We start from the raw sequence: 14,038 nt of genomic DNA, 5'->3' as shown, positions 1-14,038 counted from the left end.
TCCCGGTCGGTAAAACTAATAAGTAAACATTCAGCGGCTGCTGCGAATCGTGCGCTCCTCGGGGTCCAAAGTAGGAATTTCCTACCCCTCAATTTCTCTCAGCGCGCAGTTCATTCCCCACACTGCCCAGGTCGGCAATTCCGTATTCAAATTCGTTTGGTTACTCTCAATGCGCTTACTACTCTCTTGGACCAGATCAGCTGTGCTCGTGCTTGGTCACTGTACACAGAGACCACAGTAGATGTACACTACTGGCTATTAAAAGTGCTACACCACGAAGATGACGTACTACAGACACGAAATTTAACCGACAGGAAGAAGATGCTGTGATATGCAAATGATTAGCTTTTCAGAGCATTCACACATGGTTGGCGACGGTGGCGACACCTACAACGTGCTGATATGAGGAAAGTTTCCAACCGATTTCTCATACACAAACAGCAGTTGACCGGCGTTGCCTGGTGAAACGTTGTTGTGATGCCTCGTGTAAGGAGCAGAAATGCGTACCATCACGTTTCCGACTTTGATAAAGGTCCGATTGTAGCCCATCGCGATTGCGGTTTATCGTATCGCGACATTGCTACTCGCTTTGTTCGAGATCCAATGACTGTTAGCAGAATATGGAATCGGTGGGTTCAGGAGGGTAATACGGAACGCCGTGCTGGATCCCAACGGCCTCGTATCACTAGCAGTCGAGATGACAGGCATCTTATCCGCATGGCTGTAACGAATCGTGCAACCACGTCTTGATCCCTGAGTCAACAGATGGGGACGTTTGCAAGACAACAACCATCTGCACGAACAGTTCGACGACGTTCGCAGCAGCATGGACTATCAGCTCGGAGACCATGGCTGCGGTTACCCTTGACGCTGCACCACAGACAGGAGCGCCTGCGATGGTGTACTCAACGACGAACCTCGGTGCACGAATGGCAAAACGTCATTTGATATCGCAGCATCTTCTTCCTGTCAGTTAAATTTCGCTTCTGTAGCACGTAATCTTCGTGGTGTAACAATTTTAATGGCCTGTAGTGTACTTTGTTTATCAGGCTACAGTGCGGAACTGTATCGAACGCCTTCCGGAAGTGAAGGAAAATGGCATCTACCTGGGAGCCTGTATCTAATATTTTCTGGGTTTCATGAACAAATAAAGCGAGTTGGGTCTCACACGATCGCTGTTTCCGGAAGCCATGTTGATTCCTACAGAGTAGATTCTGGCTTTGCAGATCGATTCCAGGTAGCGATGAAGCGGGGTTTTCCCGTGCGATCATTTCACGGGTGTAAAGTGAACATAAGGAATGCGGTAAAACACCAAATTTTCGACATCGCTGGACACCAAACTCCCCAAGAATGAACATTATTAAGCATATCTCCATGCCTTGCTACGTGCTGTTCAGAAAAGATCTCCACGACTTTAGGCAGGTGTACCAGTTTCTTTGGCTCTTCAGTGTATGGTCTCTTTTTAAGCAAAAAATAAAAAAAATTCAAAAAGTTAGTGTTGTGGTAAATTTTAATGACGCCTACAAACATTTTCGTACGTATGCCTGACGTACGGGCAGCGAAATAACGGTGCGAGCACGCTTACGCGTTGCACTCGTGACGTGCTGAATGGGCAGCCAGCAGACGGCAGCCCCTGGCGAGCGCGCCCCGCTGCGCACCACACCACACCACTCCACGCCTCTCCCCTGCTAACCCAGAGCGGGCGCCGCTTGTCAAGATGATCACGCGCCCATTGTTTGTTTATATTAAAACAATAGCTTGCGCTGGCGCTGAGTCACCGCGGGCCGGGGTCCACGCACTCGCCGCGCCGGCGACGCGTCTTTGTCGACGGGACGAGAAGTGGGAGAGGAACCGCTACTCGAAGCACGCCTTTCCATGCTCCGCATTAGTCCCTCAGCAGTAGAGCGCTTTGCTGTTTCCCAGCACCTAGTGTCATCGGCACGCTTAGCATTCTACGTGCTTACTTTCTCTCTGTACATCACAAGTCTGGCGCAGAAGCATATGTAACTTACTATTTCTGGACCGCGCCTGTTTGCTCGTTTCCGTGGCTATTGTGTACGCCTGGAAAGAGATTTTATCCAGCATGGAGGTAATGGTCTGCGTCTTTCCCTAACCCCGCTAAACGGGGAAGACTCGGAGATTGGGAGACTGGCTCGCGGTCGAGTGATTTCCCTGTGACTCGTAGGAAGGAGTGCACCTTACAGAAATGCGGTTAGCACGCATGGGGATGACCAACGAATTGGTCCACATGCGGCCGCTGAGTCTGGTTAGCCGAAAGGGCTGAATTTTGAACAATGTCGTGGAGCGGTCTGAAGTTCGCGAAATTGAGAACTCGTTCAGCAGCCCTCTTTGACCTAGAAGAAGTGTGCCCATTGGGGTGGAGGTCGTGTGCTCGTTTGTGTATTCATGAAATCGCAAATAAGTAATCCTTCGTGATCGACTAAGTTAGCGCACTACGCGTGATATATCTTATTTTACTTTAGCCATACAGTATATGTCACTTATGTCGCTCCCCGAGCACGGGTCCTCGGGTTCGATTCCCGGTGGGGTCAGGGATTTTCACCTGGCTCGTCGTCTTTTACATCATCATTCATCCCCATTTCGGTCGGAGAAAGGCAATGGTAGACCATCTCCGCTAGGACCATGCCTATTCCGGGGTGCGGGTCTCCCGCATCGTCCCCTACGCTCTGTCAAGGAGTATGAGATTTCATCATCATCATCATCATCATCATCATCATATGTCATTTAATAAGCATCGTAATACTGTGCAGGGCAAAGATGCAATATAAACATGCCCGCGGCAAAAAGAGATATGCACGAAACGAAAGATGAACATATATCTGTATTCTAATGCTTCCTTACGACGACGTCAAATTTTTCACTCTTCAACTGCCTGTCTCTTCCCGTCCGTGATTCTGGGTGGACTTATTCCGTGCATGTCAAACAACAATATATACATCTGTGTAAAGTTTTTACAATATATCTTCTGGAAAGGGAGGAATTTTCTTTGATTGCTAAATTGCTCATCCTGAAAATGATACCTGTATAAAACGTAGCCTGCAATCTTCTGATATAACGGCGACATTATTTATCATTGTATTATACTGCATTCTCTATCACGAGGATGGAAGGTGCTTCCTTTTCTTCAAGAAAGAAGAGGTAAGTGTCACTCTGTTCAAAGGAGAGTTACTAGATCAATCAATTCAGACTGTTACGGTGGTAATCGTAGCGACAGACTGTGCAGGTGAGAACTTAGACGCGTGAGTTGCTGCTGGTGAAAGTATCCGCCGCCATATAACTCGAAATAATCCACATTATTCGCACCTTCTTACAGTGCCAGTGCTTGAACACCAGAAGTGGCCGAGCGGTCCCAGGCGCTACAGTCTGGAACCGAGCGACCGCTACGGTCGCAGGTTCGAATCCGGCCTCGGGCATAGATGTGTGTGATGTCCTTGGAATTACAGAGAATTGTCAAGGTGGTTCGGTGAACCCTCTGCCAGGCACTTAAATGTGATTTGATGAGATTCCACGTAGATGTAGATGCCTGAGAAACACAATCCTTAAATCGGTGTAACACGCTCAGTGGACAAAATGTTAGCTACCAGGTGCACAAGCGCCGGCCGCTGAGACCAAGCTGTTCTATGCTCTTCAGTCCGGAATCGCGCGACTGCTACGGTCGCAGGTTCGAATCCTGCCGCGGGCATGGATGTGTGTGATGTCCTTAGGTTAGTTAGGTTTAAGTAGTCCTAAGTTCTAGGGGACTGATGACCTGAGACGTTCAGTCCCATAGTGCTCGGAGCCATTTGAACCATTTCTGGATAATCTCTAATGGCGTCGACATATTCTTTCCGTCTGCAGAGTCTGATGCCCGTGAGCTGCGCTAGTTTAGATGCGTGAGTGTAGAAGCGCGACTCTATTGCTCCTACTAATTATCTTCGTATTTCAATGTTTACAATTATACTCCATGACACAGCGTAAAGAGTATAGCAGAATTATAAGAGACAGTAAGGTCTTACATTTGACACCGCGGAAAGGAGCTACACGTCAGATGAGTTCTACAAATAAACCCCACTGGGAATTTTACCTTTCTTAGCTCTAAAATCGCATTTTCCCTTAGACACAGCTTTGTTGTTGATGATGTTTGTCACAGTTTAGATTTCGGCCAAATGACAGCGGATTGATCAGCACACAATTACAATTAAATCAAAGTTCATTCTGTTGATATTTACGACGAGAAATACCAGTTAAAAGAAAACTCATAATCAGTCAGTGAAAACGAAAAAAATTATTAACCCGTAAAAATATTGGCTAAAGAGAGTTGAAAGATCTGCCATAATACTGATTACTGCCGACCTCGTGTACGAATTCTGCCTCTCTCCGTAACACAAAAATTTAATAGTCAAAACACGTGACAGACTCCCTGCCAAACCACTAAACCGTCCTCTCGTGAGTATTTTGATTGCACTGATTCATAATATGGCGCGAATGTAAGCACCGGACACTGGTGAGTCCTCGTTCTAAAAGAGACACAGTGCTCAGAGCGGGAGCCTTCACCGGCTCTTAAGGTCAGGGGAAGGAGTCTGATACTGTCTTTTGTCTCTGCTGATACAGTTTAATGACACGTGTAAAATACATCAAGGTATGCGCATTACGTTATATTAAACTACTGTAGTAAGCGCTGTATCCATCGCCACATTTCTGCATATCATCACCAATTTTTACAAATGTTCTAACGAGAAGTAAAATCTTGAAAGTTAGAGAAAAGGGGTTGGGGCGGGGGGGGGGGGGGGGGTGAGGTAAGGGGGAGGGATTGTTTCGGAGACTAGCGTTGCATATGATGTCATTTATAAGCATTTTTGGTCACAAATTCTAGCATACCTTCCCCAAGGAAATTATATTTCTTCACTTCGCGATCCTTCAGAAATATCTGAACCATGAACAAATATATAATACATGTCGTGAACGGTGTTCGATTTATAATTTTTTAAAAATTATTTATCAAGTGTCTGGTATATTACTGAGGTTCTGCAGAGAATGTGTTTGCGAAGTTATGGGCAAATTTCAGTATTTAAATCACTGCTGCGTCACTTACCACATACTCATTAAGAGAGAACCTTTTTGGTTTTATCTTACGGAGCTGTCACCGGATGATCGTGTCATTACTAGATAGCATGCCCTTGATAGGTTTCCAGAAAAAAATATAAGTCCTATCACAACACATATGAGAAGCATGAAGTGCATATAAATACAGGTAAAATTGTTTGCCCAACGTACTATTGTATAAATTCTTCTTCTATAAACGATTCAGCTCGAACTTGGTAACTGTGAAGAAAAGGAGAGTAAATTCTTAAAAACATTTCGTAAATTTTTTGCAGACGACGCTTTGAGTGAGAAGCAAATGTGCATTACGATCACTAAAAAGCATGGACTTTGTAAGCTGATGTAGCCATGTTCACCCTAAAATGCAAATATTCTTTTTTATTTGGAAATGATGTTAATAAATATATCAATTAACATCGAATTTTTAGATTTGTTGCTTGTCGACTCATGACCAGTACAATAAAAATGGGATTGTTTAGCTATTGGACTTAAGATTTATTTCTACCACCGCAAAAATATGTGTCCCAAGTGCCGATAAAATAGTCGTTGCCTTTTTCCTATTATTCGTCAACTACTCTCGGTACACATTTGTACCTAGCCACGAATATTTTCATATATTTCTAAACAAATCCCACGAACGCATTCTGGCGCATTTATCTGTCATTACTCTTGTAAGGCACGTTTTCGTACATCTAATATTTAAAAGTGTGCTGAAATAATAAAATTACGTTTTTTTTTCTTAGAGGATAAATATTATTATGCAATCTTTTATAACTGAGAAAAAATTAGAAATAATGGAGTAAAGCATTACTTTTATGTTAAGGTCATAGACGGAATACCAGCTCGTTTGGACAAGTGGAGAGAGATTGGCAGTGCTAGTCTTGCAGGAACGCAAATCCGAAATCAGGATGGTCAGACAGGTATCTTAAACGACTGCCTTGCGAATACGCTGCACTGCCTTCCCCATTATGCCATCTTATACCTTTCGTATGACGCGTAACTAGCATCACACAAAAAAGTTAGTAATACATTGCAAACTGATCTAGTTTCGAGTGGAACAGGTACATGGTTTGGTAGTAGTGCTGTGCGCCCAGTATGGCTCTAATTCTAGGAGATCTCTAAATAGCAGTCCGTGCCGGGCACCGGTTTGTAAACCACTCTTGTTTCATAACAAAAATCTGGCTGCTTATCGACGTTGCTAGCGCTACATTGATGAACAGTAGACAATCGTCTGGAATTTACCACTGTTTTGCTGATAATGACTGGTATTCAAAATGGAGCAGTATTCGTTACAGGAAATTGCAAAAACTCATTTAATGTATGTTGCAGCAGGGTGGAAAAGCCGAACGAATGTAATGATAAGCAGGATCCATTCTAACTGGGAAAAAAAGTGTGGCCGCTGAGAGATAGTGGATAGCTTAAGCCACAGACAAAGAAAATCTGTTACCTATCAGAATTTAAGGAGATGGGTGTTGAATCCTGTGGAAAAAGTTTCATCAATAACCAACAGTCAACTTCCCGTGTAATGTATGCTGCGAAGTTTATATTGTGGAGAGTACTGATGAAGCATCAATAACCCATCTGCCATTGTCACTGCCCGCGAGCAACAGGACCAAATGATTTCGAGCCTGGAGTTACGTTTTGTCATTGGGTTGTTATTCATTGCAGCATTCCACAGCTGAACTTCCTATGGGTTTTACTGGTCGTGACTAGGACGCCTTGCAACGGTAACAATGAACGGGAAACTATTCATTTGATCACACTGGTTTTCTCTGCACAAATAATTAATAATTAATGGCGTGGTGATGGGTAGTCCATTAGCAATTGTCTCGGTGAAACAATACATGGACGACTTTGAAGCGAAAGAAGTAGAGTCCTCCAAGTTGAAATCAACGTGTTTCCTTAGGCACGTGGACGACACGTTTGTAGTGCAGCCACTTGAAGCGGATAGGCTTCCTGTAAAATTTAACTCTAGCCATCGTAATATTACATTCACGATGGAACTTGTAAAAGATGGCCAACTACCTTTTCTCAACGAGTTAGTTGAGAGAAGAACGGGCGGTTCCCTGCGTCACAGTGCATATAGAAAACCTACACACACTGACCTCCATCTCCACACTATCTCTACGCCCCAATGCATCACCAGCCGTCACATAGAAAGTGGGTGCTAAAGATTGTGATCCATAGATACCGAACCGTTTCAGGCAAGAATATCCTCACCGAAGACTTACAACACCTACGAATAGTGTTCCGAAGGAACGGGTGCTCAGACCATTAAACTGAACGGGTCAAGATCGCCTGAGAAACAGGTTGAGACTGAGCCCTTGAAAAAGAAGCTAAAAATCTCCTATCTACCATATACTGACCCAGCGTCCGGAAAGAGTACTATGGAAACGTAATTCGCTCCCTTCAACTAGATAAAACGTATTCCTTATAACTGAAGAGGATCTAGGTCTCTAAAAGTCGCATTCCATGCGGATGTGGCAGGTCTTACTTGGTACAGACTATCAGAGGAATCGAAAGAGTCATCAGACACACTCAACTAAAGCAACGAAGCAAGAGCACTGCCACGAATATAACCAAGAAATGAAATACGGTGACAGCAATGTCGTGCAAACGCGAAGTTTCTGTGACAGCATAATTAAGGAGTCTATCCAAATAAAAAGGTCAGAAAACCTAGTGAACAAGGGGGCAGTTTGAATTTAAATAACACTTGGGGTTCGGCACTAAATTTATTAAAATTTCGTCGGCTATCACAACCACAAGGAGAATCGTTTGCCCCTCAGAGCCTTTTTTAGGGGTTTGTAAGGGGTGTGGGCGGTCCTGGGTAATGAGTGCATCCACCAGCTGGGTGATGTCATCGGTAACGCAGTGTGGTGCTCCAGACCGTGCATCATCGGTTAAAGACATCTGTCCCCTGAAGCGCTTATGCCACGCCTTGACCCTTGCAAGGGACATGCAGTGTTCGCCGTACACTCAGCACATCCGTCGATGAATGTCTGCTTCTCCTACTCCTTCCGCTGTCAGAAAACGAACAACACCTCTTTTCTCTTCTTTTGACGCCTCTATGTCACTGTTTGCAATGCGACTGGCATCGTTGGACTATTGATGCATGCTGCTGCTAGCTCTGCATAGTCACGTGACGTGCACGCTTGCCCTCTAGCGACGGGCTGTGAACTTCCACGCTCTGGTCGGAACCACTTCTCGTAACACATGCCACGATATTACCCTTCTGTCACCAGTTTGCGCATTCCAGATTCTGGCTCGTTTCGTTTTGAACGCCCCCGATATTTTCGTCTTGTTTACTCGTTTCAGTGTTCTTGTGGTTGTAAAACTTGTGTTATGTCGGAATCAGTCATTTTTAAGCATGTGTAGCTTCGTAATATGGTATGACTTAAACTAAAGAGTATTTTGAATACTCAAATCAATCTGTAATTAGTGATACAATATTTCCAATGTTGAGATGGATGTATGGGTCGGCCCGAGAGATTATCCAGTAGGCAGCTTAAAGTGCGTACGGCTGAGGAATGAAGTCGTCGGTAGCTACGAAACTGGCGTTAGTCTTAAATGATTTACTGTTACTATGGAAACCTTAAATAGGGGTACCCAATGAAAAGTGATTGTTGGGACACAGCACCACCTGGCTCGCTCAGGTAAGTGGATGTTCGTGAGTCAGTAGCTACGCGCAGGCACAGGGTTTCATTATTTTCACTGCGCCGGCCGGGGTAGCCGAGCGGTTCTCGGCGCTACAGTCTGGAACCGCGCGACCGCTACGGTTGCAGGTTCGTAACCTGCCTCGTGCATGGATGAGTGTGATGCCCTTAGGTTAGTTAGGTTTAAGTAGTTCTAAGTTCTAGGGGACTGATGACCACGGCAGTTAAGTCCCACAGTGCTCAGAGCCATTTGAAACATTTTTTCACTGCTGTCACTTCCAGGATCACTGTCGCGGAGACGAGTAGAGAACTATGTTGCACAAGTCTTCACCAGAGCCACACAGATACACAGCACGGCGGGATGAGCAAAGACGACGAATATCACGCCGTCATTACTGGGCGGGCTTGTACACGACACACTGCTCGTTAGTCTGAATGCCGTAAACACCTATTCGAGACTCCGAGCACGGTATCTCGTCCTAAGACACGACAGAAGTGAAAGGGAAGGGACACAAGTAGCTTCCAACAGTACGAAGCGGACAGTGCGCCAAGCTGCGGTCCATCGCACGCGGAAGATACGCTACCGGAGAGAGCGGCTTACGCGTCGCCGCAGGAACAGCCCAGTGTGTGTTTGTGGTGATTGGTGAGAGAGCGACAGACGGCGTGTTGGCGCGGCGTGCGATACGCCAGCAGCTACCGTGCGGACTGGCGAGCGAGCGGCCGCCTCGCCGCACCGTCTGAGGCCAGCGCTATTAATAGGCGGCGCGTAAACAGCGAGCCGGCGTCTAGGCGTCCACCACTGTGCGGCTGTCACGGTGGCTGCTCACCTGCTCGCCGCCTCCGCACCGGACCGCTGACTCACGAGAAAGAGGGCTTTCCAAATAGTAGGGCCGGTCATATTGGCAACACTCAAGAGGATGACTGGCGAGTTAACTAACCAGTTACATAGCCATATTCATCACAACGATATCGGTATAAATACTTTTTCTTTCAAATGAAGCTGTAGCGTTCGCTGTTGTTTGTATCGTAGATCTGAACTAGACGAATTCAACGGTGTTTCACTACCCTAATTCCTTTCAGTCATTGCGGGGACGTTTCAGAACTGGGCGTTTCTCTGTTTTCCATAAATTGCCTTATCGTGATAGCGAGCCAAGTGGTGTTGACGGGTCGTTGCAGCCTCGATACAGTTAAAGCGTCTGGCTCATACTATACTTCGACGTGTCCTCTTCATCCAACGTGAAGTATTTCCTTACTCGGTATAAAGTCCCCAGCCGGCCGGTGTGGCCGATCGGTTCTAGGCGCTTCAGTCTGGAACTACGCGACAGCTACGGTCGCAGGTTGGAATCCTACTTCGGGTATGGATGTTGTGTAGTCCATATGTTAGTTAGGTTTAAGTAGTCCTAAGTTCTAGGGAACTAATGACCTCAGATGTTAAGTCCGATAGGGCTCAGAGCCATATAAAGTCCTCAATTGCAGTGAGAAAGCAGATAATCTGATGTTCAAGACAAAAAAGTCCCAAGTTCTAAATACGACCATTTCTTCCAAACTACTTTCGGGTTGGGGAGATCTGCCACACCCGAAGCAGCAATTGCGGCAGTCATAAAGAAAATACAATGAAGTTGTTGTACAATTATGACAACAGAGAACTTCATGAGAGACAGCAGAACTAGGATATCTCGGGCTGTTCCTGAAATGTTTCAAATGGTTCAAATGGCTCTAGGCACTATGGGACTTAACTTCTGAGATCATCAGTCCCCAAGAACTTAGAACTACTTAATCCTAACTAAACTAAGGACATCACACACATCCATGCCCGAGGCAGGATTCTGACCTGCGACCGAAGCGGTCGCACGGCTCCAGACTGAAACGCCTAGAACCACTCGGCCACAACGGTCGGCCTGAAATATTTGAGGTCAACAGCTGACGTGACTCACTTTCTATAAATCACATTCTCTTTGGTACGGCTAAAGTTGGTGCATTGGAATTAATGCTCACCAAATGTATACTCCCCCACCTCCAATCTCCAACACCCCCTTCTCCCTCTCATTTGCGGCTTATGGCTACAGCAAACAGTATATGTGTAACTATTTTGTTTGATATCACGATCTTCGTTATTTGTGATGGTACGAATACGATTAATTTCAACGATTATTCGCTTGAGCACCTGCCATTACTATATTCTAAGCTTCATCGATTGCTAAAACACGCCTCCTGCAGCGTGTATACGCTTTTGTATTTTACACAGTTTCATTTAATGTATTGACAGAAAAAGCAGAACATGGTGTTTTAATTTTAGTATTAACCTGGATCGATAATGTGGTTATGAAAAACTATTTGCGGAATTCCAAATAATCAAAAAAAATTTAGTTATGAATAATAGAGCGGATGGCAATCTGAGATGGTTAAAAATTTAGCTTTTCCAAATGTTATGTACTCAATAAAGAGGAGCTGCTACAAAAATTAATCGTTGCCTCACACTTGAGCAAAAAAATGGTTCAAATGGCTCTGAGCACTATGGGACTTAACATCTGAGGTCATCAATCCCCTAGAACTTAGAACTACTGAAACTTAACTAACCTAAGGACATCACACGCATCCATGCCCGAGGCAGGATTCGAACCTGCGACCGTAGCGATCTCGCGGCTCCAGACTGAAGCGCCTAGAACCGCACGGCCACTCCGGCCGACCACTTGAGCAGCCGTGATAACCCCTAAAGTGTGTGACCGCTCGACTTATGCAAATAAGCTAACGGCCGATCGGACTTACTTCATAGCATATATATCCAGACTGACATCTATGTCATGCCATTCACAATGGCCAAATAATTTCTGTGATGGTTTCTTTGCTACTTTCAAAGCCCACCTCGTGACAATAGACATGAGGTTTCCTCACACTGGCAATTTATTTCCACTGCTCACACTATCGGACAACTACATATTTCGTTATAAATTTATGTGTGACCTCCGCAGAATACCCACATAAAGCACTATACTTTTCTGAGAAAGATATTCAAATTATAACCACTGCCGAATGGTGCATGTAATGAGTATTTGAGAAGCCAATGTCTCATAAAAATGTAACATTTTGGAAACATTTTTATAGGCGTTCTTTATTCTCCTCGTCGTCAGTTAACTTGACAAGTAGTCTCAACTGACTGACAATCTAGACTGCTTGTACTGAGAGTAAATTTCAGCCATAGAAATTCCCAGGTGTGCCAGAAAAACGCAATGTACTGATTACAAATACACACATTTCGAAAAAAACTAGAAGATACGGTTGAAATGTAGTGCGCATTTCTGTCAATTCTATACAATGTAAAGATGTAATGGAACTCTATGTGAATGCATGAGCGAGCGTCGTGTGCGTGTGTGTGTGTGTGTGTGTGTGTGTGTGTGTGTGTACTAATTTCTGGTTTCTGTAGCTGTGTTACATTGGTATAGTGGCACCATAAACTTGGTAATGGTATGGTCAATTCCAGCACTTGTAGATCTTCTTTAAAAAAGGAGAGTTTTACAAAAAATCTCTTCATGAAATCCTAACTTCGTTGTATTACACTGCAAATTGTCTATTTTAAACTCCCGCGGCCTTCAATAGAAAATTCATTTGTCAGTCTCTCTGCTTTGCCCTCCTTTTTCCTCTCTGTTACCTAAACTATTTACGCCTCTTCAGCTTTCCTCTTACAGTTTCACACAAGAAACTGTGTAACAAACTGCTGGCATGGGTAAACTTGATATCGTGAAAATACTAGTTTTGCTCTTCAACGAGAACATTACTTTGCTGCAACTACTACTGACAATACTATGTAAAAATTTCAACACGCGAATTAAATTATTCCGTATAATTGCGACGTTGTCCTTTACTGGTTATTTGGTAACAGAATTTCCAGTACCTTCAGTTTCAATCTACTGCTAAGAGGCTGTTAAGAGCAACCCGGTAAACCCTCACAATCGAAATGAGGATGATTTAGTAGATATCTTAAAAGTGCTCGCTGCAACACTATCACTATTCCAGAGCAAATCTTTCTGAGCATCCATTTTAATAATCCCATGCACATTCAGTTACAAATGTCTTATGACTTTACTGTTTACAGTAAAATAGACACTTACGGTACTGTAAGCTGGAATACTATGAGATGTTAAGTTCAGCCACATAATTAAAAAATATTCTTTCTTCGCTCACTGTTGTACCTTCCCTTCGTAGTGTGTGAGTTGCGTATCAAAGATGAGAGTTGCACGGCGGTAGCTGTGCTCCGTACCGCCATCTTTTACTGTGGATGCTAGTGTGGAACGCAGTGCTGACGCGTGGTCCGACGATACGAGATGGGCCGTCGATCGTAGCGCCCTATCACAACGGGACAAATCACTATCGCCATTGCCGCGATTCCTCGCTCCACCAGACACTGTCGATAACTTTGGCCAGTCAGGCAGTTCCTAAAAATGGCCAACAACATTGGTTTAAAGGCACTGCCTAGACAAACTCAAGGATCTATATCGAAGCTCTCCTATTTCCAAGCCTGATTCCTGTCATAAGTGAACGTACTGTGTGCATTCAGAGACTGTAGTACTACTAAGGGAGGCTGATGAGCTAAAGTTTACACCAGATCAATAAATGCCAGAACATAGATACCAGAAAACTGCTTGGTTACTTTAGTTCAAGTTTTTGCATGTTCGCGGCAACATGCCATGATGTGGGACACGAGTTACAAATAATATACATTTTCTCTGTGAAAATGTGCTGTCCATTTACATCAGTGATATTTTAGTCTTAATCTAAAACTAAATTAGGTGAATGCAGTCCAACCAAATGCGTATTATGAATTCAGAAATTTATCCATAGACTAGAAGCAGTTGTCAAGTAGAGATAATCTGAATTTGTTTGAAAAATTTTAGTTTTCTTGCAGCGCATTTAATTCAAAAGGGAGATGGTCAAATAATTTTATGATTGCATATTTTGCTATGTCTGTACGAGAGAAAGGTTAAGCTGTGGATAGTTAAGGCTATTTTTATTGCTAGTGTTATATTCTTGAACGCTAGTATTGCTTTCAAGAATGGCAAAACTGGTAAAGCCGACCTCGGAGGAGACAAGTGTGGATTCCGGAGAAATGTAGGTATTTGCTAGGCAGTAGTGTCACCCTACGACTAAACTTGAAAGATAGATTAAGGAAAGGCAAATCTACGTTGATAGCATTCGTATACTTAGAGAAAGCTTTTAACAATATTGACTGGAATACACTCCTTGAAATTCTGAAGGTAGCAGCGGTATAATACAGAGAGCGGAAGGTTATT

General features: G+C 44.2%; 1 protein-coding gene across 1 annotated transcript in view; it reads right to left on the bottom strand.

Annotated features, from left to right (window-relative positions):
* Positions 1-14,038, bottom strand: part of LOC126091982 (putative transcription factor SOX-15) — a 392,355-nt gene that overhangs the window by 180,598 nt on the left and 197,719 nt on the right. The window lies entirely within an intron of this gene.

This window comes from Schistocerca cancellata, chromosome 7 (assembly GCF_023864275.1).
Source record: "Schistocerca cancellata isolate TAMUIC-IGC-003103 chromosome 7, iqSchCanc2.1, whole genome shotgun sequence".
NCBI lineage: Eukaryota > Metazoa > Arthropoda > Insecta > Orthoptera > Acrididae > Schistocerca > Schistocerca cancellata.
Note: the sequence above shows the minus strand (reverse complement) of the source record. Positions and strands in the feature narration are given on the sequence as shown.